At 44.1% G+C, this 13,933-nt stretch overlaps 2 pseudogenes; both read left to right on the forward strand.

Annotated features, from left to right (window-relative positions):
• The first annotated feature begins 3,230 nt into the window (after window positions 1-3,230).
• On the forward strand, window positions 3,231-3,748 carry LOC147726946 (translationally-controlled tumor protein homolog; annotated as a pseudogene).
• A 984-nt stretch (window positions 3,749-4,732) lies between these two features.
• On the forward strand, window positions 4,733-5,406 carry LOC147726947 (translationally-controlled tumor protein homolog; annotated as a pseudogene).
• Window positions 5,407-13,933: the final 8,527 nt, after the last annotated feature.

Genomic DNA, 13,933 nt, shown 5'->3' on the forward strand with positions numbered 1-13,933 from the left:
CACCCCAATTACAGTGGTGGTTAACAGACCAGGATTAGGTCAGCGAAAGAAACCTCTCCCTTCCCCAACCAGAGTTCACAGTGGTGACAGATGCATCACTTTTGGGTTGGGGCGGCCACATGGGAAAGGCGAAGCTCAGAGGCCTCTGTTCTCAGGGGGAGTCTGGCCTCCGGGAGCTCCTCTGGAGCCTGGGCGATCCGTCTTGCACTGAAAGTATTCCTTCCTTCTGTCAAAGGAAGAGTGGTGCAGGTGTTCACGAACAACACCACCGCCATGTGGTACTGCAACAAACGGGGTGGCGTGGAGTCATGGACCCTATGTCAAGAGGTTCTCCGCCTCTGGACATGGCAGGAACATCATGCATGTCCTTGGTGGTTCAACATCTGGCAGGTTCCCTGAACCCCAGGGCAAACAAACTCAGCCGCCGGTGCATGATGGATCATGAATGGCGTCTTCACTAGGAGGTGGTGCAAGGTCTCTATCAGCAGTGGGGACAGCCTTGGTTAGATCTATTCGGCACCGAAGAGAATGCGCAATGTCAGCAGTTGTGCGCGTTGGAGTTTCCAAGGCGGCACTCACTCAGCGATGCTTTTCGTTGTGAGTGAAGTTGCAGTCTTCTATACGCCTTTCTGCCTATACCACTTCTGCCCAGAGTGCTAAAGAAGATCAAGCGTGACCGAGCCCTTGTGGCTGCGGACTGGGAACCAAGAGTCTGGTATCCCGAGCTCTTGAACATGGCCATCGATCCTCGGATCAGACTGCCTCTTCAGGAGGATCTTCTGTCACAGCAGCAGGGGATGGTCCTTCACCCGAACCTGTCCAGCCTCCACCTCCTTGCGTGGAGATTGAGTGGCGACAGTTGACAGCTTTCAACCTTCCTCCTGAAGTTTGTAACATTATCTTGGCAGCCAAGCATCCCTCCACCAAAACGGTATATGCCTGATGATGGAACAAATTTGTGGCATTGTGTGCAGCAAATGCTGTGGATCTCCTTTCTGACCCTCTTTCAGAGGTTCTCCTCTTCCTTCTTTCTTTGGCCCAGCAGGGCTCTGCTCTGGGCATTCTTAAAGGCTATCTTTCGGGCATTTCGGCCGTACTTTGCCTTCCTGATCAGCCTTCTCTTTTCAAATCCTCAATTTTAAATAGTTTCCTTAAGGGCATTACTCGTCTGTTTCCTCCTGTTCCTTTGGTAATGCCCCGGTGGGACTTGAACCTTGTTCTGACTTACCTTATGGTAGCTCCTTTCGAGCCGCTACATAATTGTCCTCTCAGACTACTGACTCTCAAAACTGGCTTTTTGGTTGCCATCACCTCTGCTCGCAGGGTGAGTGAGCTGCAGGCTCTTTCTTCTAAACCTCCTTTCCTGGCTGTTCATCAGGACAAGGTTGTCCTTCGCACTAGACCTTCTTTCTTCCCAAAGTGGTTACCTCTTTCCACATAGGACAGACTATCACTTTGCCTACCTTCAACCTCCACCGCATCCATCTAAAGTAGAGGAGAAGCTCCACCGTCTGGATCCAAAATGTGCACATTCATTTTATCTGGATCACATAAGGCAATTCCGGGTGGATGATGAGCTCTTTTTTGGCTATGTGGACGCCAACAAAAATGCAGTGCAAAAGAAAACCATCTCCTGATGGGTCGTTCTTTGCATTCAAATTTGCTATTCCATGGCGTTAAAGGAACCTCCAGTAGGGTTGCGTGCCTATTCCACCAGGGCTCCGCAGCCACTACTGCTTTGGGGCGTGGAGTCCCCCTTCATGACATCTGCCACGCAGCCACGTAGGCATTATTGCACACGTTCACTAAATACTACTGCCTGGATAGCTAAGTCCAGAGAGACAGCTTCTTTGGCCGTTCAGTTCTCCAGGACTTTTGGTGTGAACTTGGTTCGCAGACCCATATCCGGGGTTGGTATTGCTGGGGTATCTATTCTAAGGTAAGGAATCTATAATTAATAGTCTCTTTCAGATGAACAAGTTACTTACCTTCGTTAATGGTATATCTGTAAGAGACATATTTTAGGTGTAGCTTCCTTACCACCCCACCCATCCTCCCTGTTCTGAGAACTGACTTCTAGAGTAAGGGACTCCCTTCCAGGGCCCTAGTTTTGTGCACCAGTTGTCAGTGTCTTGTATGGCTCAGCGCTTCTGGCGCAGAATGTCGTGTGAAGAACTGACTTCAGCATGCAGGGGCGGTGTCTAAATAGATACAGCAACGACATTCCGGCGATCACAACACCAACGATGAACACAGAGTCGACCGATGCCCCCTACTGACGCGCAGGGGTACTGCTGAAGAAAAACTCTCCGAACCAGTCTGATGTCTTGGGGTAATTCTAAGGTAAGGAATCTGTAACTAATATATGTCTCTTTCAGATATATTGCAACCAAAGGTAAGTAACTTGTTCATTGGATTGGGCCTGGAAGTCTTTAGGCCTGAGTACTTGTAGTATATTCTGGCAACATTTGAAATACGATGCCACATTAGATTGGATCCCAAACTTAGGGGCAGATTTACAAGCCCCTTGCGCCCCTTTTACGCCGCCGTTGCATCACTTTTGTGCCGCAGCCGCAGCGTACAAGATGTGCCACGGTGCGGGGTACTTACAACGTGACGCATCTGGGAGATGCGTCACGTTGTAAAGCCCTGCGCCAGAAGGAGGCGTTCCTGCGCAGAGGGGGCATTCCGGCGCAGGAACGCCTCCTAAAAGTGGCTGAGTGAAATCTACAAGATTTCACTCAGTCACTTTGGGGCTCATGCTCCGTCAAAACCCTACGCCTGCTTGAAGGAGGTGTAAGGATTGACGCAGCATTAACAAGATAGGGCCCCCCAGAGCCTTGCTGGAGCTGCGTCGCGCTTGCGACGCAACTCCAGCAATGCATCGCCTTTACGGCACAGATGCGTCACGCATCTGTGCCATTTTTGCCCATTGGTGCGCCGCATTGTAAATGCGGCGCATAAATGGTGGCGGAGGCATGACGCACAATAAGTGGCACATCCCTGCCTATATGCAGGGATGCGCCACTTATTGTAAATCTGCCCCTTATTGAGTAAGATATTGTGGCAATGGTATAGATAGCTATACAACCACCTCCATTTCTTCAAAGAGCAGGCAAACCAGACATCAAATGCAAACAATGGTTTCCTGTCCTCCTTCTGTCCCGCTGGTCCCTCCGCACGCGTTTACCCCGTCCATATCCTGAGACACTCTTACTCCTCCCAAAACCATGATCATCTACAAGGACTTGCTCACCGGGGATGAGCTGTTTTCCGACATCTACAAAATTAAGGACACTTGTAACTGTATCTGCATTGAGGTGGAGAGGAAGGTTGTTACCAGATGGAAGGGGGTATTGACGATGCACTTATCGGGGGGAATGTGTCGGCAGAGTGCACAGACGTTGAGGGGTTGGATCCAACGACAGTCAGCGGTGTTGACATAGTATTGAACGATCACCTTCAGGAGACTGGCTTTACCAAGGAAACCTACAAACAGTATATTAAAGAATATATGAAATCAATAAAGGCTAGACATGAAGAGACCAAGCCTGATCGGGTGAAATCATTCATGTCTGGAGCTGCTGAGAAAGTCAAAGCTATACTCGCAAACTTTAAGAACTATCAGTTCTACATCGGGGAAAAAATTAACCCAGAGGGTATGGTTGGATTGTCGGATTACCGTGCAGATGGAGTGCCGCCATATAAGATTTTCTTTAAGGACGGCTCAGAAATTGAGAAATGCTAACGACCTACATTAGGTTATGGGGGTGTGAGGAGCACTCCAATAATTGCCTCACTATGCAAATTAATCAACCGGTGCTGCGGCTAATAAGGGTAGTCACTCCTTGTTAGAAACTATAGGTTATATTGGGTTTGTACACCCGTGTAGACGCGCACTGTGCACTTGGTGATGTACACCTTCACAATTTTAAAACATTCTACTCAACAATATACCAGAAAACAATTGGTTGTTTTAGTACATATTTTTATCCTTTAGTCTCTTTTGCGCATTTTCCTCAGTGCTGATTACTTCATCATGTTAACACAAGATTCATTTTTACATTTGATTATGCCTTTACAATATACATTTCATTATTGTATTATCAGTTTTTAACACAGTATCACTATTCTGCCCAATGCATTTCGGTACTCCTTGGTACCTTCATCAGGGGCCAATCTGGGTGTGAAATCACTGCGCTTGAAGTCCGCGCATTCCTGACAGTGTCCTACTGCCGATAAGCTATGAGGCTGTCGATGTGTTTTTATACCCTCTGTACTTTAAATGTTCGATCTGAAAATGTTCCTCTGACCGCTCTCACGATACCGCTGTGCTCAAATACGCTTTACGGCACAGATGCGTCACGCATCTGTGCCGTTTTTGCCCATTGGTGCGCCGCATTGTAAGTGTGGCGCATCAATGGTGGCGGAGGCAGGACGCACAATAAGTGGCGCATCCCTGCTAATATGCAGGGATGCGCCACTTATTGTAAATCTGCCCCTTATTGTTTAAGTGTGTTTAGGTGTGTGTGATTAACCTCTTATATTTGAACAGTCTGACAAGATCTTTTGTAGATCACACAATGCACCTAGATATATACATACATCCTGAGTGGTGCCTCTGATTTTAGGTGGGTGAATTAATTTAAGATATTGTGGTAATGGTATAGATAGCTATACAACCACCTCCATTTCTTCAAAGAGCAGGCAAACCAGACATCAAATGCAAACAATGGTTTCCTGTCCTCCTTCTGTTCCGCTGGTCCCTCCGCACGCGTTTACCCCGTCCATATCCCGAGACACTCTTACTCCTCCCAAAACCGTGATCATCTACAAGGACTTGCTCACCGGAGATGAGCTGTTTTCCGACATCTACAAAATTAAGGACACTTGTAACTGTATCTGCATTGAGGTGGAGGGGAAGGTTGTTACCAGATGGAAGGGGGTATTGATGATGCACTTATCGGGGGGGAATATGTCGGCAGAGTGCACAGACATTGAGGGGTTGGATCCAACGACAGTCAGCGGTGTTGACATAGTATTGAACCATCACCTTCAGGAGACTGGCTTCACCAAGGAAACCTACAAACAGTATATTAAAGAATATATGAAATCAATAAAGGCTAGACTTGAAGAGACCAAGCCTGATCGGGTGAAATCATTCATGTCTGGAGCTGCTGAGAAAGTCAAAGCTATACTCGCAAACTTCAAGAACTATCAGTTCTACATCGGGGAAAAAATTAACCCAGAGGGTATGGTTGGATTGCCGGATTACCGTGAAGATGGAGTGCCGCCATAAAAGATTTTCTTTAAGGACGGCTTAGAAATTGAAAAATGCTAACGACCTACATTAAGCACATTGGATTGATCATAACTGGCTGCTGCTTTTTCATCCACACAAAAGGACTGAGTCAGCTTTGTTCATCTATTGTGGAGGGCTTGTTTTAAACAAAGTCATTAGGTTGGTGTAATAAAATGCTTTGCACCTACTCTGGATAATGCCCAAGCCCTTTTTCTAAGCTTTATAAGCCATGTGCAAATGGATCAGTGAACGTTTTCAGCTATTTACACTAGTCTTGTTGACTTGGTGTTAATTATCATTTGCAAGATTGCATTAATTTAAAGGCATTCATCTAGAGGAACTTTAAGAATGACTGGCAAAAAACTGTTTGAACCCCAAATAAAGCATCTTCAGTTTTACCGTAAAAAAAAAATGCAAACAATGGACCTTCCTTTTTGAAAATTATCTTGCAGCTGTAGATGGTAGCGGTTACAATCCGCCCAGGAAATTAGCACAATTTTAATCATTTCAGAACAGCAGGGCTTAGGGTTTTTGACACCCTACCTATTTTCCCAGCTCCAGTTGAAGGAGTAGCATGGAATGTGTAGTTGGAGGCTAAAGCAAGACTTGCAAAAAAATTTGAGAAGCAGTCTAGCGTCCTTTTGAAGAGACATAGAGGCATATTATCAAGGACGGGCGATACATTATCGCCGCTTTTATCGGCAGGAAACTGCTGATAAAGCGGCGATAATGAGCTTGATAATATGCTCTATGGAATTCCAATCGAAGCCCATGTTAGATGTCTTCACATCTAACATGGACTTCGATTGAAATTCCATAGAACATATTATCAAGCCCATTATCGCCGCTTTATCTGCAGTTTCCTGCCGATAAAACCGGCGATAATGTATCGCCCGTCCTTGATAATATGGCCCATAATTTCTTGTAATGTAAACATTTGAGTGAAGTCTATAGAGGAGTATATTGTGGCACTTGGGTTGCTAGCTGCCACATGCAAATTTGAAAACAATGTAGACATATACATAAGAGACTAATTTCTTGTTCAAATTTTTTCCAAAAAGGTCCAGATGAGCTTGCTGACATGTAGGAATCCTTGTTTGAAAGAAACTTTAGACATCACTAAAAGGATAGAACGGTCCATTGTAACTTCACAGATTTCACTTCAGAAGGGTTCATCACCAGTAAGCTATGTCTCACAAGAAACACCAATTTGTGTGGTGAATTTTCAAAACATTAGGCCAAGAAGGAATAACACATGTTTGAGATTTGGTTCCAAGGGACATTTAGGAAACAGTGTTTCTTATCCGACACTGGGCAAGAAATGTAACCGGTAACTTAAGATTGGTCATTTTCAAACAGTATGTAAAAACTTGGTGGAGGTGACAAGGTCAAACTCAACAGTGTTAAACTGAGTGAAGATGGAAATATGCTAGAATGTGTGGATAAGTTTACCAATGATTGCCTAACGATAGATAGTCCAGACCTTGGGAGAAGAGAAGAGAAAATCAAAGGGCTTCTATGACAAGCAACTATTAATAATTAAGATATACTGGTGACGGCTGACTCAGGTGCACCAGTTACCATTTTAAAAGACACCACATTTTATGAAATGTGGTCTGATTCAGTGAAATTTAATAAACCAGATATCAACCCACATGCATTTGGGGAGCAAGATTTAGTTTTGTTTGGCTATTTTCAAGCTCATGTAGAATGTCTTGGTAGATAGACATGGACCAAGGTTTATGTGGCGGTTAAAGGACGAAACATTGTGGGTTGGTTGGACCTAGCCAAGCTGGACATTCACTTGCGGTCAGGATGTGATCTGCCTATTGTGTTGGGGGATTTTCCTGTTGTATCTATTTGTTCTGGTAATTATTTCCAAGATTCTGAATGTCTTTAAGAATGAGACTGGGACTATCAGGGGTTTAGAACATAAAATTAAGTTAAAAGAGAATGCACTACCTGTGGTACAAAAAGTTTGTCACATACCTCTTAGTGTCAGGAGTGGTCTGAAGACTCTTCTGGACGTGCTATGTTCTGAAGGAGTAATTCAACCCATGGACTCCTCTGATTCAGTTTCGCCAATTGTTTTGGTGAAGAAACGTTTGGGTGACCTTAGACGCAGTGTTGACTTGCGGTCACTCAACCAGAATGGTTTACTGGACTGCCATTCTTTGGCACACATAAAAGAGATCATAGCTAATATGAGGAACGCTGAATATTTCTCCACCATAGATTTGCGTTCTGCATACCAAGAGATTGCCCTGTGGCCAGAATCTCAAACACTTACTACTTTTGTTACACCCTTTGGGGCGTTTAAGTATTTACGGCTGCCGATCAACCAGGCCTCAACGTACAGCGTTTTTCAGAAAATTATGGATGCATCATTTGGAGCTATGCCAATGTGCAGGCATTCCAAGATGACATCCTCATTTTCACGAAAAACAAAGAACAACATCGAGAGATTTTACATCAAGTACTAAGTGTTTTACAGGGCAGGGGTATGATAGTTAAGCCTGAGAAATGCCAGTTAGTGGTGCAACAGGTTGACTCTTTGGGGCATTCTGTATCTGGAGATAGAATCAAGCCAAATTTCAGCAATGTGAATGTCCTAGTTAAGGTACCTCCTTCCACTGGCAAAGATGCCTTGCTCTCCTTCCTAGGATTATGTGAGGACAATGCTAGATTAGTTCAATGGTTATGCCCTAATTGTACATCCCATTAGATCATGCTCAAAAAAGGTTCAAAGTTTAAATGGTCATCTCAGGTGAATGAAGCATTTGACAAAGTAAAAGGTCTGGTGATTTTTGCGCCTGAATCTGAAGCATCTTTGCATCTCAAGAAAGGTCCGTCTCTCTTTCCCACTCTGGTTGGGTCAGGACTCTCTGTTCCACAGTCACGACTGCATGTCTGCACCGTGATGTATCACCAGACTGCGAAACCACCAGACCAACATCTCCTCTCTCTCTCACGGACCCCCTTTCTCTAATACAGAATGCAGCTCTCCATCGTAGTTTCTAGCAAACTTCACCTACCATTCTCACTGGATTCCTGTACCACCTCGTACCACGAGAGCACAACAAGCAGCTGGCCAAGCGTTTTGCTATGACTCCGGTATCGAGTGAGCACATTCCTCTGATAAGAACCGGTCCTCTCTAGTTTAGCAAGAGCGAATAACAACTAGGAGTTAAAACATAACCTCTCACCTAAAGAGGCTCAGAAGATGGCTGCAGTTTAGAATATGGAGTTGCTCAAGCATAGGCCTCTACTCCTGCAAAGAGCCAAAATTAGTATTCAAGAAGGCATAAGATCATGCCAAAGCCAATAGGCAAGCCCTGCCATTAAGCAAGATGAAGTCACAAACTGGCCTAAATATCACTATATTAGGCTAAAATATACTGAGATGGTAGTGGGCAATGGTCATACTCGAGCCACTTATCCATAAAAATAGCTAAATCACTACAAGTACATCCAAGGAGGAAAAAACCTCCAGGCAGATTGCCTGTCTCGTCTACCTTTACCCAACTCTGTAATCCATGGACAAAGAGTTTGAAAGGGAGTGTGTTGCTGTAACCATTGATGCAATTTAGGAGTGTCTGGGCTCCATATCGAAAGAAGAATGGCTGGAGGCCACGGAGAAAGAGCTGGTTTTATGTAAAGTTTTTGTCTTTATTGAAAGGGGTTGGCCCACGGGGAAGGGTTTTGTCAGGGGAAATGAAAGATTTCCATCAAATTTCACCAGAGCGGTTACGTGAGAACAGAGTGTGCATGAGAAATGGATTGTTCTTACCCCCCACAAGAATATATGGTTTTATTGTAAATATTGCTCATGAGGGACACCTGGGCATATGTGCCACTTGCAAGAAATTCTACAGAATTATTGATGGTCAGTGTTAGGTGTCAGACAAGCATTGGAAGCCATCTACTAAACTGATGTGTCCAGTTTCATTGCCTTCCATTGCTTACGATAAAGTTACTTGAACTTTGCAGGTCCATTCAATTTGCTATTGTCAGACTTGAGGTTCCTCATTGTGTTGAATGAATACTTTTCCAAATTGATATATTTTTGCTTCGTGGATGCTCCAAATACAAAAAATGCACTACAATCTTTTTACAAGAGTTTTTTAAGTGGAGAGAGCCCCCAAGTGCATTTGTAACTGACAACGACTTGCATTTTTTTTCCAAAGAAATGTAAGGTTTCTTAGAGGGTTCTGATATTCAGCATGTGCAAGTTGCATTGTACAGTCTCTTTTCTAATGGTTTGGTGGAAAGAGCCAACCGACTGTTAAAGGAGAGGGTACAAACTGCTCTCTCATTGGGTCTGGATGTGTATGGATTTCTAGAAAAAAAGGTCTGGGCATATTTGATAACTCGCACTGTACCACAGGTATCGCTCCTTTTACTTTGTTAAGGGGAAGGGAAGCCAGATCTAACTTGGTTCCTCCATGGATGCATAACGTTGTTTCAAAAAGAGAAAATTATGCACATCACTTATATGTTTACTTGACACTTACCTGTATTCACACTACTTACGGTAATGTTACCTACTTTTACATCTCTTATGGTAATGACATGTACTCCATTGTTTATTTATGTATGTATTCTTGATGGTTGAAGGTAGGTTCTGGAATTCAGAGGTAACGGATGTTGCCTGTGGATTGTGAGCCTGCCAGACGGCCCTTAGGATGTGAGTATGTGGTAGTAATAAACTACAACTTTTATCTCTATCTGGACTATTCGTGTTTGATGGGTACAACACAGATCACCCCATACAAACGCACTAACCTGCACTACAAGCATCTTGTTTACTGCCCATGGCGCTCTTTAAAGCAGCATATTTATTAACAAGCATTTGCAATGCAATAGGTCTCGCATTTATGAGAGTTTGAGCTATTGGCATTGTAAATGACAATGTCTTTTATTTATGTGTTGTTTTTAAAACAGATAAATAAATGGAATTGTCAAATACAAACCTATTGAATTGCAAATGTGTGGTATACATTTTTTTAAAGTGTTAGGAAAGAGCGTGTCCTGTCTGCAACAGCATAATTGCTATGTGTGCCTCCTGGCTGACTGTACTAGTGGCCGTACTTGTTACCCAGTCAAAGTTTCCTCTGAGAAATTGCTTAGGGGATGGTCATACCTAGATTGTAAGAAACAGACTGCATAAATGGCTAGCTACAGCCTACTTTTAAGAGAAATAACATCTTCAAACCCAGCACACACAAACAGATTAGTTGCTCATTTTATTGTGTATTAAAAGCACAATATCTCTATAGAAGAAGAGGACGTTGTGGACAATAAGGCAGCTGTGAAATCGGGCTGTTCTTAAAATGTGTTTAGCGGCTGCTACAGTACCCTCAACTGCTTTTTGGCATTAAAGTTTAGTAACACATATTATGTAGGCTGAAAAGAGTATAAGGGAGTTTCAGAGAGTATATGCCAACTGCCCATAGAACATATACAACTACAAGTCCCATAATACATTATGCTGGTAACTAAAATGCCACTACTGGCTGAAGCTATCACAATCACGGGGACAGGGTTATGTTTGGCAGCTATGCATGAGAGCAGCAAACCACCACTCTTACTTGGCGTGGCATAATGCTTCTTCAAAGGCAGCAGTCAAGAGTTACTACTCCTTGCGTTGAAAGCAGAGGGTCTTGACTGGGGCCAAGATCTGAATGAAAAAATAACTTCACAAAAAGAGTGTGACACAGTAATGTTGGTAGGTCCAAAAGTTTTCTCCAAAGGCAATTTAATAACATTGAGAAATATTCACGTGTGAAACACCTATGTCTGAAGATGTAAAATTGAATTCAATCCTATTGATATTTATAATACAGTGTATATAGAGCGACTGATGCATTGCTCATCAGACAGCCACTCGTACAAAGTCCACGTTCGGTTATGTTCACAAGACCGAATTACTTGTCGCTATTCGCTGTAGTGTCACTAGATGTATCACACTGGAGGCAACAAAGTGTCACACGCAAGTACACTCAAAACATAGAAATGTCACACATAAGCGGTCTGAAAACTTGACAGGAATGTCAGGGGTACTACATATCTGCATTTCTGTAATAAAAACTTTACACAAGCATAGAGCCTTTAACAGTAAAGCATAGCTGCCAAGTTTTTCCGGTCCTTGCTCGATGAGCTGCTCCAGGCCAGGGCTTTTGCCGTTGAATTCTGGGACTTGTAGTCACGGTTTTTCTAGGAATAAACAAAACTCCAAGGGTCTTATTTATGAAGGCATTGCGCCGCCGGTGCGTCACTTTTAAAATGGGAAAAAGTGACGCACCGGTGGAGCAAGGCCTTCATAAATAAGGCCCCAAGTTCACTTTGTTTAGCGCAGCCAGTCGTGTACGGACCTGGGAAACATGGATAAATGACCGAGTATCCTTCCTTCCTTCATATACAACGGATACCAGGTGGCTCACAATACGCAGAATGAAAACAGCTAACACAAGCTGAGCACTGCTTGCCATATTTAGGCATGCAGAAACCTTGCTTTATTGTATTCCGCTTCCTTTGGGCTTCCACTGCACTGATCATCACAATGCTCTGCAACTGTAAGTTACTTACACTCTGCAGCTCACGCTCTCTCTTGCTGCGCCTGGCCTCCTCCTTCTCCTCAATAATCTCTTCACTTTTAAACCTCGCTCCGAAAGCTGTCATCTTTGTGCAGGGATCGAAGAGGCAGCAGCGTCACGTAACGGGCACTCACTCGCCTAGAACTAATCACAATTACAGTTCCACCTACTCACGGCACAACCGCTGTTCTGCCTTTGCAGCTGGTGCATGATTCTTTTTGGAATTGATTAACAGACAACAATGGGTAGGTAACAAAGTGGGCAGGGTTCTAGCTAGAGAGATGTCCTCCCGTGTTTGTTACCGGAAGCAGCTGTCACTTGCAACATGTGCTGAACAATGTGGAATATATGTGTAAACAGATGTTTAGACGTGCTCACAACACCGCCTTTACCATTGACTGGCTTCTTAGAGAACAGGGTCTGCCTAGTAGAGCAGCACAAGTATGTAGTGCTGCCTTAGCAACAACAAACCCGTGCTTTTATGGTGTGCGCCTGTCGTTATAAGCAAACCTTTTAATTTTGAGGAGTGTGGTTCCAAATGTTGTTCTTCTCAAGATCTCAAACATCAGTAATCCCTCTAACCAACTTCGATAGGTGTAGGTTAGGAGAGGAAACCAGCAAGTTGGGTTCAAACTTATTGACAGGCTATGGGGCGGTATATGACGCTTTTTGAGTAGCTCTGCTTCACAGGAAAAGAACTCCCACCGCTCGGGAAGGCATGGCCCAGCCGGCTCTTTTGGGCAGCGAGTTAAGTGGTTGCTAATATTGTAAGTCGTAGCCTCCTGTGGAGAAAGGGTTTCTGGAAAGACTCAACCATACAGCTAAAGTCTTTAGTGAACACGAACCTCACCACTGATCCTGCCTCTCGTTGGACAGTGGTTCATTGGCGTGGTTATGGAAAGGAATTGACAGATTGCCGCCCACAGACAGCTGCTTTTTAGGAAGTCGTCTTTTACACAAATGCCCTGGGCATTTCAAGAAAGGCAAAACTGAATATTTCAACTCTTACATAAAGATTAACATATAGTGAAATTGCATCTTTATAATCAACAAACTCTGATAATAGTCTTTAGAATAAAAAATATTTGGCAATCGGGAATCTCATTTCATGTATTCAAAACGTTTTTCTGTTGATATATTCAACTTTTACTACATACAATCCAAATTTCATGTTAACATGCTTGCATTCTGGTGACACATCGATCTGTAGGTAAATGGGTTTGGACCCATTTAGCCCCTTGGAGTTTTTTGACTTTTCATAAGCTTCTCACTAACACAGATATACGCCTCAAATCCATTCTCAGCTTCCTACATGATTACAAATGGGACCAGGAGGGACCAAGAAAGTAATTGACGAAGCCCAAAAAATAAATTATTTTTAAGTGTGTTGTGTATCAATCGAGTTTCGCACTGTATACAAGCTACCCAGTCCTCAATCAACATGGTAGATTGTATAGATTTTCCAGAGAAAGCACCTTTGGCAATAGCCACGGGAACTGTAATATCCTAAAGTCAGCTACACCAGTAACGTGAAGCGGACGGAGCTATCTGTGATATATCTTGATCTTATTTCCCTATCAGCAAACACTGGCAACTTGAGATGCCCTTAGGTATGGCTGCTAACGCTGGGAGTTCAAATAGGGGCACGCAGAGCTCTCGCTAGTAACAGATTAGTGGGGGCGAGGGAGCGTGGCAGCAAGGCCAACGTGCGCTGCTGAGCGTGCTAGACACCAACGAGAATGGGCGGAGCAAAGGCGGGACATGCGCCCGCCTTTGCTCAAGTGCGTGCTGGCTTTTTTAAAAAAAAGCACGCAAAAGCCAAGGCAGCCGCGGAAAGCAAAACCGCACGCACGAGCGTGTGGTCTGCTTTCTGAAGCCCATACAAGAGGTCTGGTGCTGCGCGACAGTGCTGCACACTGCAAAGCTAGGTGCGAGACCTAATAAACCCACTTTTCAGAGCCTCACACGGGAGCCCACCATTTTTGATGAATGGGCAATTGTTATTTACAAGCTTGCTGATACGTCTGGTGGGAGT

This window comes from Lissotriton vulgaris, chromosome 3_1 (genome assembly GCF_964263255.1).
Source record: "Lissotriton vulgaris chromosome 3_1, aLisVul1.2, whole genome shotgun sequence".
NCBI classification, from domain to species: domain Eukaryota; kingdom Metazoa; phylum Chordata; class Amphibia; order Caudata; family Salamandridae; genus Lissotriton; species Lissotriton vulgaris.